The sequence below is a fragment of the Aquarana catesbeiana genome, linkage group LG05 (assembly GCF_042186555.1).
Source record: "Aquarana catesbeiana isolate 2022-GZ linkage group LG05, ASM4218655v1, whole genome shotgun sequence".
Lineage (NCBI taxonomy): Eukaryota > Metazoa > Chordata > Amphibia > Anura > Ranidae > Aquarana > Aquarana catesbeiana.
This window is the reverse complement of record NC_133328.1, coordinates 234,589,637-234,603,185: the sequence shown is the minus strand read 5'-3', so window position 1 is coordinate 234,603,185 and position 13,549 is coordinate 234,589,637. Positions and strand designations below refer to the sequence as shown.

The 13,549-nt window shown below is 41.8% G+C and overlaps 1 long non-coding RNA gene across 1 annotated transcript in view; it reads left to right on the top strand.

Annotated features, from left to right (window-relative positions):
* LOC141144690 (uncharacterized) overlaps positions 1–12,440 on the top strand; it is a 103,765-nt gene extending 91,325 nt beyond the window's left edge. Inside the window, exon 3 of the long non-coding RNA XR_012244441.1 lies at positions 12,322–12,440. This is a non-coding gene — a long non-coding RNA (uncharacterized lncRNA). The remainder of the gene's footprint in view (positions 1–12,321) is intronic.
* Positions 12,441–13,549: the final 1,109 nt, after the last annotated feature.

Below are 13,549 nucleotides of genomic sequence, written 5' to 3'. Positions count from 1 at the left end.
CCACATCTTGCCACACCTAATATATTATCCCTTATGTGAAGATGCCACAGAAAAAAAAAAAATTGGGGATATATTCCTTAAAACAACACCCCCCGCCCCTCTTCATTTTGTCTATATTAAATGTTCCATGTTAAGTGTTCCATCTCTTATTCAGATGATTTTTACTTCCTCCTTTTCCTTTCCTTTCGCTCTCTTTCCTTTTCACTCTTTCACTCCCTTTCATTCCTTCTCTATCTATCCCTCTCTTCCATCCTCTCCATTCCTTTTCTATAACATTCTACCTCTCCCATTTCCATCCATTCATCTACTTTCATCCCATTACTATCCATATGTCTTCCTGTCTTCTCCTTTCACTCCTCATTCAATCGCTATTCATTCTATTTATATTTCTATTCTATCTATCATTGTTAATGTCCAGATCTGTCCTTATGTCCTCCTGATTCTCTCCATAGATAGTCCTTATTTAATTTTTCCATCTCCTTTTTATCCGCCCTTGTACTACCAGATACTACCGACCTAAGTCCATCCTCTTCTCCTGTTGCAAAACACATCTGGTAGTACTTTATTGATAAAGTATATTATTCAAATAATTAGTATAGTTCACTTATATCTTGTTTGATTAAGTCAAAGAGGAACTTGAAAATGGAATATACTCTTCCATAGTCTTTAGTTCTCCAAGGGAGAAAAGAACAGAAGGGAGGGGGAAAAGGTATGGAACTGGGTGCAAATGAAAAAAGAAAGTTCTTTCATTCTCTTCTGGGATTTCTCTGGCTATCCTCTCCCTTTATTAGTGCCAATATCAATATAATTTTGAGTCTCCCAGCATGCTTCTCTGTGGAGCGTTTCCTTCTTTATAATTTTTTATCTGTGAAAATGGTAGTCTCCAATTCGGTACCAGGAGTGGTTCGACTCTTTAAAAGGAAAACAAATTTGGGAGGTCGCTATGAAATCGCAGTGTAAATATGGTTGGACCCTTCCTTATTACTACTGCCAGTGGATACCTCCATCTGTATGTGTACCCCTCCCGCCGCACGCAATCTAAAACTGTACGGAGCAGAGCTTTGCATTGTAATGTAGGTGTGAATTTCCATTGTTAATTGAGTCACCTATTGTTTTTGTCTGTTGGCTAATTTGACTAACTCTTGGAGGTTCTTATGATGGGATTAGCCTTGTGTTAACTTTAGCTCATTATCCAACCCTTTTGTGATGTTTTGGGTAAATATTTGGTTTTATTGTTCATGTGGTGACTGACCTACTTTTGAAGTGTATAAAAAGTTGTATTTCTGTTCAATAAACAGTCATTACTTTGGATTTTACCTCAACATTTTGTCTGTGTACGATGCTTGGGGTAAAAGGGCTGGCATTAACTCTTGGTCTGCTGGAACGGTTTGGCGAGCAGGAGGCACTGTTTGGCGGAAGCACCTAAGCAGGGTGCCAGGTGTTCCGTCACATTTCTTGGCAGCGGTGGGATCTGCTTTCTCCCTACTTGCAGTGGGATGCTTCCTGCAGTCTGCACAAGGAGTGGACAGCTGAATTAAGCAGGCTGGTCTAGACAGAGTAGCAGTTGGATAAGAGCTACGGAGCCCTCCAGTGGTATGTAGCACACTGAACCCATTGTAGATTTCATATCATATGTGAACTGATTGTTCATGCTGGGAAAGTTAAAACACTATCAGTTAAATTCATAATATTATCCATAGTGTTTACAACACTCTCTTAAGAATTCCATCTTGCCTCCAAACAAGTACATTTGCAGTACCCACCCTGTGCGGAGGCACACTGAGAACAAATTGTCCAAATGAACACACCATCCTCTGTGGAGCTGAGCCCCCCCCCCCACTGTTGCAGCTGTCATACAGGCATCGTGGGTCCAAGGATTTTTGAAGCTGGGTATATGGAGCTTGATGAGAATTCAGAGTCACTAGTTCCTGATTAGGTCCACTCCCTTTGTAACTGACAGCAGGCAGTCTCATATTGACTATAGAATCTACCCACTGCCTGCTGTTATTCACAAGGAGAGAGCGGACTTTATGGGGTATCAGTGTCTCAGCTTCCCCACCAGGCTCCACCCTCTGTCAGAATTACTGGTTGCTATGAAGCTGACACTCTCTCTGCAAGCCAAGTTAGAGCAGGTCTTAATTACCTCCAGTTTCATTATCTGCAAATAGGAGGTAATAATTTTGAAATTTTGTGCAGTACTAGAACTACCTGAATCTCCTGCACATGTCAATAAAGCTGCTGAAATGGACAGCAGGGATTTTTGAATGTGGCACGGCTATACTGCCAGAAAAGTGTCATTAGGGCTTCATTGAATTCCCTCTGTAGACTGTTTCAACTGCAAAAGCAAAAACAGGCAGTTTACAGGTGATATGAACTCAACTAAATGTTTTTAATCCAAAGACTGCATAGCAGGGACAAATGTCAAGTCAAGTTAGTTTACATTTTGCATCACATGTGAACTGTTTGTTTATGGTCTAATGACTTGTACACACAATCAGATTTTCTGACAACAAAACCGTAGATTTTTTTCTGAAGGATGTTGGCTATAACTTGTCTTGCATACACACGGTCACACAAATGTTGGCCCAAAATTCCGAACGTGAGAACACGGTGACTTACAACACGTACGACGGTACTATAAAAAGGAAGTTCAGTAGCCAGTGCACCACCCTTTGGGCTCCTTCTGCTAATCTCGTGTTTATCTCGTGTTAGTAGAAGTTTGGTGAGAGACAATTCACGCTTTTCAGCCTTGTGCGTTTCAGTTCGTTTCTGCTTTTCAGTTTGTGCTTATGGGTTCGTATCTGTTCTTCAGTGAGTGTGGTCAGTTCATTTCTGTTTTTCAGTGTGTTCTTGTCTGCTTGTTTCTGATTTTCAGCTCATTCTTCTCAGGTTCTTTCTGATTTTCAGTGCGTTCTGTTAGTTGCTTCTGACCAGCCGACTGTTTTCAAGCCATGTTGTGGGTACGTACTCATCGTAGAGTTTTTGCTGTGCTTGGTGTCTGAGTTCTTGCTTTGACCCAAGTCCAGTCCATGAACAGGGCGAGGAGAAGTTAATGGACAAAGAATTGGTTGCTCCAGTGTGACCAATTCTCGCACATGCCTTTGTTGCGGGAGATCCAGGAGAATAATCCTGATGATTTCAGAAATTATCTCCGGATGACGGACCCCATTTTTCACCGTCTGTTGGCTTTGCTGTCCCTTATATTACCAAGCAGGACACCTGTATGCGGCAAGCCATCACTCCTGAGCAGAGGCTTGTCACCACCTTGCGGTACTTGGCGACGGGGAGAAGTCACCAGGATATTAAGTTCACGACTGGAATCTCCCCCCGGACTCTGGGAATCATTATTCCAGAGACCTGCTCTGTCATCATACAGGTCCTGCAGAAAGACTATATTAAGGTAAGTTTTATCCTTTAACATCACATTTTATGTATTTAATGTTTGCTACTGTATTTGTATTTATTTAATCATTCCATAATTACTATGATTGTAATATGCTGTGAATGTCCTTTTTGTACTCATGCATGCTGGAAGCTTTTAATGCTTCTTTTTTGTCCTTCATGCATGTTTGACTTCACTAACCTCCCCAGCATGCTATCCTGGGCCCATGCACACCTAGCCTAGTCACTTAACAATGTATTTTGTCAGCTACATTGTAGTGCTTACCTTAAACACTCCCTAAAATGTGGCCACATTTTGTTTTTGTCCTTAAATTAAGGCAGAGTGTAAGATTTTTTTTTGGGAGCCAAAATTCATTTGGAATCCTCCCTCCCCTCCAACCGATAAGTCAGACGAAACCAATCCTCTATCTGCTGACTTTGCCAAACCCATACACACTATACTTACCTCTTTTGTGGTCATATTTATGGATAAATTCACCAAAGCATGTAGTGCAAGGGCCTGCAAGAATACTTTCAAATGGTACTGTTTAAAGTTTTGTTCTATTATCTTGATAGGTAATTGCAGAATGTAAAAATGTGCTTCAATTTGTACAGTGTGTATTCATATTTTTGGATTATGACACTTCTTACCTGTCCAGTGGGCTGCCAATAGTGTAAGTAAGGAGGAGATGGCCAAAGTAACACACATTATTTATGCATTCAGCTCTCTATGAAACGGAGACGGTTACCAGTCCAAAACATCTCCCCCCCCCCCAAATTTTTACAATGGGCCATCAGGGGGGGGGGGGGAATCTGATAAGTGGACCTAATCTGCTTGCAATGTTATATGCAAAAGTACTAATTTTTTTTTTTGACTCCACAGTTTCCTTCAAACCCACAGGAATGGCAGACTGTGGCCTCCCAGTTTGCCCAGCAGTGGGACTTTCCCAACTGCGGTGGGGCAATAGATGGAAAACATGTCCACATCGTCCCACCCCCCAACTCGGGGTCATACTATTATAATTATAAGGGGTATAGTAGTATCGTGTTGTTGGCGGTTGTGTCGGCGACTTACTAGTTTTTGTATGTGGATGTGGGGAAGAATGGCCGGATGTCGGATGGTGGAGTCATCGCCCAGACAGAGTTTTACAAATAGCTCCAGAATGGCAGCTTGGGCTTGCCACCTCCAGAAGACAACGTGGTGGGACTCGAATTCGTCTTCGTAGCGGATGAAGCATTTGTCCTGGGGGACCATCTTATGTGGCCATTCCCTATGAGGACCCTCACCCTGGACCAGAGGGTTTTTAATTACCAGCTGGCCAGAGCCAGAAGAGTGGTTGAGAAGGCCTTTGGCATAATGGCCAGCCGGTTCCACCTATTCCTCACTGCAATCAATATGGTGGAATTAAACTAAATCACATTGTTCTTTCATGTTGCATTTTGCACAACTTTTTATGTAAAAATGCAGCCAACTATGTGGCCTCAGTTGTGACTGAAGCCAGCTCACTGGACTCAAACATGATGGCACTTGGAGCTGGCCGTCCTGGCTTGCCCCCCCAAAGCGCCCGCAAAGTATGGCAAAGCTACATGTAGTACTTTGCAGGTAGGAGGGCAATTGATATGCCAAGATACAGTTTAAAAACTATGGAAAATAATTTTTTTTATAAACTGAACTCCAATTTCTCTTGATTTACTGCTTGTGTTTCTTTTATCTGTCTCCTAGGTTCTCCAATGGCCTTTTTTCTTGGCACTTTCTTCAATAGTGCAAACGTAACTTATTTGATACATGAGATGACAATCTCTTCTTCAGCTAACTATTATGTTGTGCTATGGGTCTGCTGCACACACAATGTTTTTGTTGTTAATGTATGTAATGCATTAATGATCAAAATAATCATCCTTTTCAACTCCATGAATTAATTGTTTGGAGTTCCTAAAATGGCCTTATTGGGGAAAATTTTAGAGCACTGTGGGGGTTATTTACTAAAGGCAAATGCACTCTGCACTACAAGTGCACTACAAGTGCACTGAAACTGCACTGAAACTGCACTTGGAGTGCAAAGTGGATTTGCCTTTAGTAAATACCCCCCATTGTCACTGTAACTACACCAACTTACTCCAAAAACTGGTATTGAGCATTGAAAGAAGAAGCCACACACACATATAAAACATTTTACTCCAAGCACATTCACATGTGCATTATAAAAGGGTTTTTTAACAAACCGACATCTTTGGGGTATAACATGTATGTGTGACAATATATAGCCTTTTTGTGGCTAAACAGGCATGTTTAAAACAAGAACATCAGCAACTCATGAACTTACAAAGTTCAACTTTTATAAAGTGAAGGCAATACGAGACATTAGTATGTCAAAACTGTGTTGATTTTGCCTTCATCAGATGGGGTGCTGTCACCGCTGTAAAAGCCAAATTTTGAAGATACACACAAATTGGTACTCAAAAATGTGGATTTCCATCATAATCCCATGCCTAAAACGTGTGTCTTTTCCCTACATCTATTTTGATAGATGTAGGGAAAAAACACACAGTGGGGGTTATTTACGAAAGGCAAAGCCACTTTGCACTACAAGTGAAATCTACAAGTACAAAGTACACTTGAAATTGCACTGAAAGTGCACGTGGAAGTGCAGTTGCTGTAGATCCAAGGGGGACATGCAAGGAAAATAAAAAACAGCATTTTAGCTTGCACATGATTGGATGATAAAATCAGCAGAGCTTCCCCTCATTTCATATCTGCCCTTCAGATTTACAGCAACCGCACTTCCAAGTGCACTTTCAGTGCAATTTCAAGTGCACTTTGCACTTGTGGTTTGCACTTGTAGTGCAAAGTGGATTTGCCTTTCATAAATAACCCCCAGTGTGTCAACATGTGCTATCTGCCATCATGAGATATCAATGTACGCGTTTTGTGGGTGCAACCCCTTCCTCGCAAAAGTAGATGAGATGAAGGGGTTGCACCCACATAACGTGTACATTGATATCCCATGATGGCTGATAGCACATGTTGACATACTGGGGGTTATTTACGAAAGGCAAATCCACTTTGCACTACAAATGCACTGCAATTCCATTTGAAAGTGCACTAAAGGTGCACTTGGATGTGCAGTCGCTGTAAATCTGAGGGGTAGATCTGAAATGAGGAGAAGCTCTGCTGATTTTATCATCCAATCATGTGCAAGCTAAAATGCTGTTTTTATTAACCTTGCATCTCCCCCTCGGATCTACAGTGACTGCACTTCCAAGTGCACTTGCAGTGCACTTGTAGTGCAAAGTGGCTTTGCCTTTAGTAAATAACCCCCACTGTGTGCAACATTTTGATAAAAACATAAAAAATAACGACAACATTGCCTTTTTTTTTGTTATATTTTGGCTAAAACATCAATGATGTTGGTGAGACTTTTTCAACATCATTGATGCTTTCCTTGACCTTCTCTAATTCACGATTGCACACCATTATTTCGCTAATCAGGATCTGTGCACTTGCACTGTTGAAGTGAGTTTCTTCTTCCACAACATCCACATCACCTAAAAAAAAAATACCCACCATGTATTTTAAATATGCAGGCATACATCTATTACCTGAAGCTGTGGTCTCAGACACTGACCTGTTGTGGTCACTATTTCGCCCACTTCATGTACCTCGGAATCTACATCTTCATGGTGTGTGGGGATTTCCCCTTCTTCAGGAGGTGTGGGGTTCCTGGTGTCCTCAGATGTCCCAGTTCTTTTCTCCCCTATGTGAATACAAAAAAGGTATACTTAGCACACAGATATTTGAGGTAAGAAATAGTAATATGAAACATTGCTTGGAAGTGTTGTCAAATTGTCTCTTTTGGCAGAGTTCCAAGCTGAAGACATGATTTTTTCCCTTTCCAAACCTGGAATAATTAATTACCTGTTTTGTTAAAGTTTCACACATGGAGAGACCCCTAGTATCCACTGGAATACCTGCGTGGGACACCATAAAAAGGTTGGTATGGTGTCCCACACTAGTGCTCCTGCGTCCAGATGTTTAAACAGCTACTGAGTGTCCTTTCTTTTGTCACGTACCTGGTAGGTAGAGCCCGGAATGCAGGGAACGGCCTCTCATATACCTCCGACTCGGGAACCCCTGGTAGTGATGACAGGAGCTCGAGAGTGCAAAGGGGCACAAGTGCCTGACTGGAAGGCTGGAGCAGAGGGCTGGATCAGATAGTCAGCTGGAAGGTGTCCTGTAGTCCGACAGCGGAATGCAGACAGCAGGGAGGTGACTTGTAGTCCAGCAGCAGGGTGTAGACAGCAGGGAGGTGTCTTGTAGTCCAGCAGCAGGATGTAGACAGCAGAGAGGTGTCTTGTAGTCCAGCAGCAGGATGTAGACAGCAGGGAGGTGTCTTATAGTCCAGCAGCAGGGTGTAGACAGCAGGGAGGTGTCTTGTAGTCCAGCAGCAGGATGTAGACAGCAGAGAGGTGTCTTGTAGTCCAGCAGCAGGATGTAGACAGCAGGGTACAGGCAGGCCGGGTCAAACACAGGCGGGCAGATAAGGTACAGGAGGAGAATCCAAGAGAATAGTCAAGTCCAAAGCCGAGATCAGGGCGGGCAGCAAACAGAGTATTCAGGAACAGTCCAACAGGTATCAGGCAGCAAATTAAGGGTACAAGGTAATAGGGCAGTAGGGGTCTTCAGGAACACTGTAGACCGGACAGCAAGGCAGCAATGGAACAGTCCCCTTTATATAGCCTATCTGGTGCCAAGTGCTGTCACAGGGGGCGTGCGCGCACACTCGTGCGCGCCCGTGCGCTGCTGTTGGCGCTATTGTGCGTGCGTGTGCGCCCGTGCGTGCTATTGGCGCTATTGCGCATGCACTCGTGCGTGCTATTGGCGCTATTGCGCATGCGCCAGTTGGCGCTTCTGAGCACAGGCACTCTTTTAAACTTTAAATTGCTGGAATGCTTGCAAGAAGGCTTTTCCTGACATCTTTACACTGAATCATGTTTGCATTTCATTATAGTTACAAACACATCTAGACAACAATGTACTAAACTTCTTTTTTTCTTTTTCTTACAAATAGGCATGAACAAATGTAGTTAACCTGCATCTGCCAAAAACGTTGTATTAGTGGTCGAACGAACAATGTTTACTACGAACGATTACTATGCCCTCGAACCTCAAACTTGCCATTTTAAACTGTACAACAGTAAAGAAAAGCACATGGAACAGCAAAAAGTAAAGTAATAATAATAATAGAAACACACGACAAATACTTACTTTTTTGCAGCACTTTCCTGATCCTTCTCTACTGATCGTGCTCCCTTAATTTCAAGTCTGACCAGCGTTTCCTCAATTGCTCCTTGGATCGTCATACCCCAAAATTCCTGTGCAGACTTCTCACAACTTTAGTCATGATCTTGGCCTTTCTCACATTTGGGTTTGGGTAAGGTCCATACTTCCCATCATAGTCTGCCCTCTTCAAGATGTCCACCATCTCCACCATCTCTACAAAGGACATATTTGAGGCCTTATGTCTCCTCCTGGATCAAGAACTGCCTTGCTCCGGGCTTTCCTCCTTGTTGCTGCTCTCTGCATGCACCTGCTCTGTCTCCGCAATGTGCTCTCCCACTGCGCCGAAAGAGATACACTAGAAAGAAGGTCAGGGGCGGAGTTTCACGCATGCGCAGTGTATATAAAGCATAACATGCGTGCATCATATGTACGATCTGTGAGTGGAGGACGGAGTAGCGTAAGTGCCGATCATGCAAATGAAGGTACAATTTTAACTTGGGGCATCAGTGGTTAGTGGCCTATACTACTGCTTATAGACTGAGGCCTATATTGGGACAAGATTAGGAGAGTTTAGCCTGACAATAGGGTTTGTCTTGTGTTGTGTCTTGCAGAGAAAACTGATAAATTTACTGACCCGGACTTCCTGCCAAACTTTATAGACAAGTACAGGGAGCTGCCATGTCTCTGGCAAGTCAAAAACAGTGACTACTCCAACAAGCTAAAGAGGAAGGCAGCACTGGAGCAACTGTTGGAATTGGTGAAGCCTGTGTTTCCCACGGCAGACATCAACTATTTGAAGGCCAAAATTGGTGGCCTGAGGAGCACATATAATAAGGAGTGCAAAAAGGTCCAGGATTCTATGAGATCAGGAGCAGCAGCAGATGACGTTTATGTACCCAGGTTGCGGTACTACGACAGATTGCGTTTTTTTGTCAGACCAGACGGAACCCAGGCCATCACTATCTACACTTCCTTCCACACTTCCTTCCACATCAGATGAGGCTTCAGAAATCCAACCTGGGCCTTCCACACAGGAAGAAGATTTGGAGGATCCCAGCTTGAGCCAGGTATAGCATTGTTGGACATATTTCTTGTCAAAAATTGAATGATGTTAACTAGATGTTATTGATCACTAATTTCTGATTTAACAAAGTGGTTTACATATAAATAGACAGTAGTAGCCAAAAATGATTGGGACAAAAATGAAAAATGCTGGGGTCAGAAGGATAGTCTTTTCTATTTGTTAACATTCAATTTGCAACAGTCATGAGCTCAAAATTGTGTGTAATTGATGGCCAAAAAACTATGTCCCATTTTCATACACAGGAAAGTCTCAGCCAGGAGGTGGCCATGGAAAGTCTCAGCCAGGAGGTGGCCGTGGAAAGCAGCCTGACCGAATCCCAGGTTCCTCCCCTCCGCCTTCCAACAAAAAGGACGAGGAAGGCGAGGAGCCTGGAGGAGTCAGCGACTACTTTGATTCGGCAGGCTACTGCGGTCCTCACAACAACCCCTGGTGGCCCCAAGTCCTTTGGCTATGTGACGGCCAGTAAACTGGAAGGAATCGAGGAGGGTCTACATTTCATCTGTGAGGAAGTAATACTTGAGGCCCTAAACAAGGGGACGAGGGGCCAACTCACAAATAAAAGCCACGTGTGAGTTGGACCATACTCCTCCACCTCTAGCAACACCACCACCACCTCCAGCAACACCACCACCACCACAGCCACCCAACCCCCCACAGCAGCCTGGAAGGAAGCGTGGAAGGAAGTGTTGAGAGTGATGACCTGGGTTTGGTGTGGTCTGGCAAAAGATGCAGGCTGTTGTAAAACCACAGCCTCGGGACATATATGTCATCTGCTGCGATCTCTTGGAGTCCTGGACCGTATTGTGCTCCCTGTTAAATGGACTCCTCAGGTTACCAACTTGGCCTGTCAAGTAATTGATTTCTGCCCTGGGGTACAAAGGCTTCACCAATGCCAACTGTTTCTCCAGCGTTGCCTTCCTCTTTATTTTTTTAGGACCCCTAATAAATTTTCAATTTTTGTTTTGACAAATACTTGGCTATGTGTTTTACTTCACAAAGGACAATTTGTTTGTGAGTAGGCAGGTACATTTCAAAAATACAATGTCAAATTAACAATGGACACTAACACCAACCAACCTATTTGAGGTAAAAAATACAAGATAATAATGGTGTTGTCGTAACTTGACATACAAAATTAAAAAAAAATGGAGATCACTATAAAAAAGAAAAAATATTCTGGAGATCTGGAGAAATAAAACTAAAAAAATAAGGAGATCACTATAAAAACTAAAAAAAAAAAGAAGATTTTTCTGGAGATCTTGATAAAAAACAAAAACAAAGATTATTCATGAGATCACGAGAAATACTAAAAAATCAGTTTGTCAGAACTGTGTGAATATCAACAGCAAAGTAAATTCATTATTCTAGCATTATAAAGAAGAAGAGAATTTGCTGCATTGAAAGATTTCCAAATTTGCAGTGTACGAATGTGCTATCTCCATTACGAACGCTAGTTTTACAAGACCTAGCGCTTCCGTCTCATACTTGATTCTGAGCATGCATGGAATTTTGTGCGTGGGCTTGTGTACACACAATCGGACTTTGAGAACCTGCTCTCAAACATTTTAGTGTGGAAATTCCAACAGCAAATGTTTGATGGAGCATACACACGGTCGGACTTTCCGACAACAAGCTCACATCGAACATTTCCTGTCGGAAAGTCCGATCGTGTGTACGCGGCATAATAGTAATGTTCATGCTCTGTTTTCTGAAAGCAGAGACCCTGCAGAAAAAATGGTGGTAGTTGCAAAAATGTCACACAATATAAACACAACTGTTTATCAAATGCATACTTGCAGAAAAAATTATTCTAACATTATAGGGCACACAAATACAACATATTACCACAGTTTTTTTGCACAATTGAAAAGATGACATTGCATTGAATAAAAAGATATCCAACATGTCAAGCCTTAAAATTTAAATTGGCAACAAACTTTGATGCCAAAAATTGACCGTGGGCAATGCTTTAAAAACACTTATAGGTCATCAGTTTAGAGTTCCCTGTGAATAATGGCCCCAGAATTTTTGCTCTTACTTCAGCATGTATGCATATATATATATATATAACATGTGAAGTACAATTTTTAATACTCATTAATAACCACCCTGGGAGCATGCATTTACAAGTGCATGTATGTTCAAGGGGTGGAGAGCTTTAAACAAACAAAAAAAATTGCATGAGGTTGGCAACCTTTTTTTTTATTTTAGCAGTAAATGATGTTTCCTGAAGGCCAAGTAACTCCTTTGGAATGCTAAAAAGTTGAGGTGCACTGGGGGGGAGGGGGGGGGGCATATTATTGTTGAGGAACAATAAAAGGGGCGAACTGAATAACAATATTGGAATATGTTACAATATCCTGGTCTAAGAATTTGGTTGTTTCAACTATTGCACCAACGGGTGATTTTGGGGTGATAGTTTGGGGTAAGAGTTTTGGCAAGTTAGTTATAAACAAAACAAAGGTGAACATTCTTTTGCACATTTTTTGCATGATTTACTCTGTTTGTTTTTTAATCTTTGTTGTAAATTTAAACTGGAAATAAACCGTTACTAATAATTAGCTTTCTTCCACAGAGTTGCCCAGTGTCAGATGTTTTCTTGCCATTTTTAAATCATGGAAAAACTTGCAACTTGTATAACTTATCGGGATTTAGTTCAGAAGAACTCCTACTTACTTTGGTCATCAAAGACAGGTAATTTTACACAAATCCTGCCATTAACCCTTTTGGGTTACCAGTAGGTTTTCACATCCAGCCCTTATTTAAATGCCAGTACTGATTGCAATTGCAGTTTGCCAGTAGGAGTAATCAATAAATAGAGAAAGGTTAAATATCACACCTTGAAAATAAAGTCTATTTAAAAAAAAATATTTAAATCACATTGGTTATATGGTTAGACATGCTGAAAAAAGACACTAGTCCATCTAGCTCAACCAATAGGAAAAAAGGGTGATATAAAACCTCCATATACACAATCCTATACCCACAGTTGAACCAGAGGAAGGCACACAAAACAATAAAACATGATGCAATTCACACCAGTGGGGGAAAAATTGCTTACTGATCCTCCTAGGAGGCATATGGATATTCCCTGGATCAATTACCCATGGTGTTATACTGTGAAGAAGCCTTTCTGCAGGTTAAATTTCTTTTTTTCCCAACCGTAAAGAGGGTCCCCTTCTCTTCTGTAATGGCCTGAAAGTGAATAATTCTACACTTGGTTCACCATATGGACTACTTATACATGTTGATCATAAACCACCCTCCCTTAATCCCCTCTTCTCAAGAGAGAATACATTTAATTTTAGCAAATCATTCCTCAGAGCTGAGCATCTCCATGCCTCTTTGCCCTTCTGCACTTTCTCCAGTTCTCCGATATCCTTTTTATATCTTTCTGGAGTCTATACCTTTTTAATATAAGAAAGTATTTTGCTAGATTTAGAAATTGGCTTTGCATGTTGTTATTAAGTCCATAATCTACCAGAACACCTAGCTCCTTCTCCGCCGTTGACTCCCCCTCCCCTAGCTGTTTTCCTCCTACAATGTATGATGCATGCATGTTTTTAGCCTCCAAGTGCATAAATTTACTTTTATCAACATTAAACCTAATTTACCACAAAATTGCCTAATTAAATACTGCATTGAGGTCAGAATGAAAGTTGTAGACACCCTGAAAAGACAAAATTACACTACATAGGCTGGTGTCATCTGCAAACATGGAAACGATACTGTTAATCCCAAACCCTATACCAGTGATGGCGAACCTCGGCACCCCAGATGTTATGGAACTACATTTCCCATGA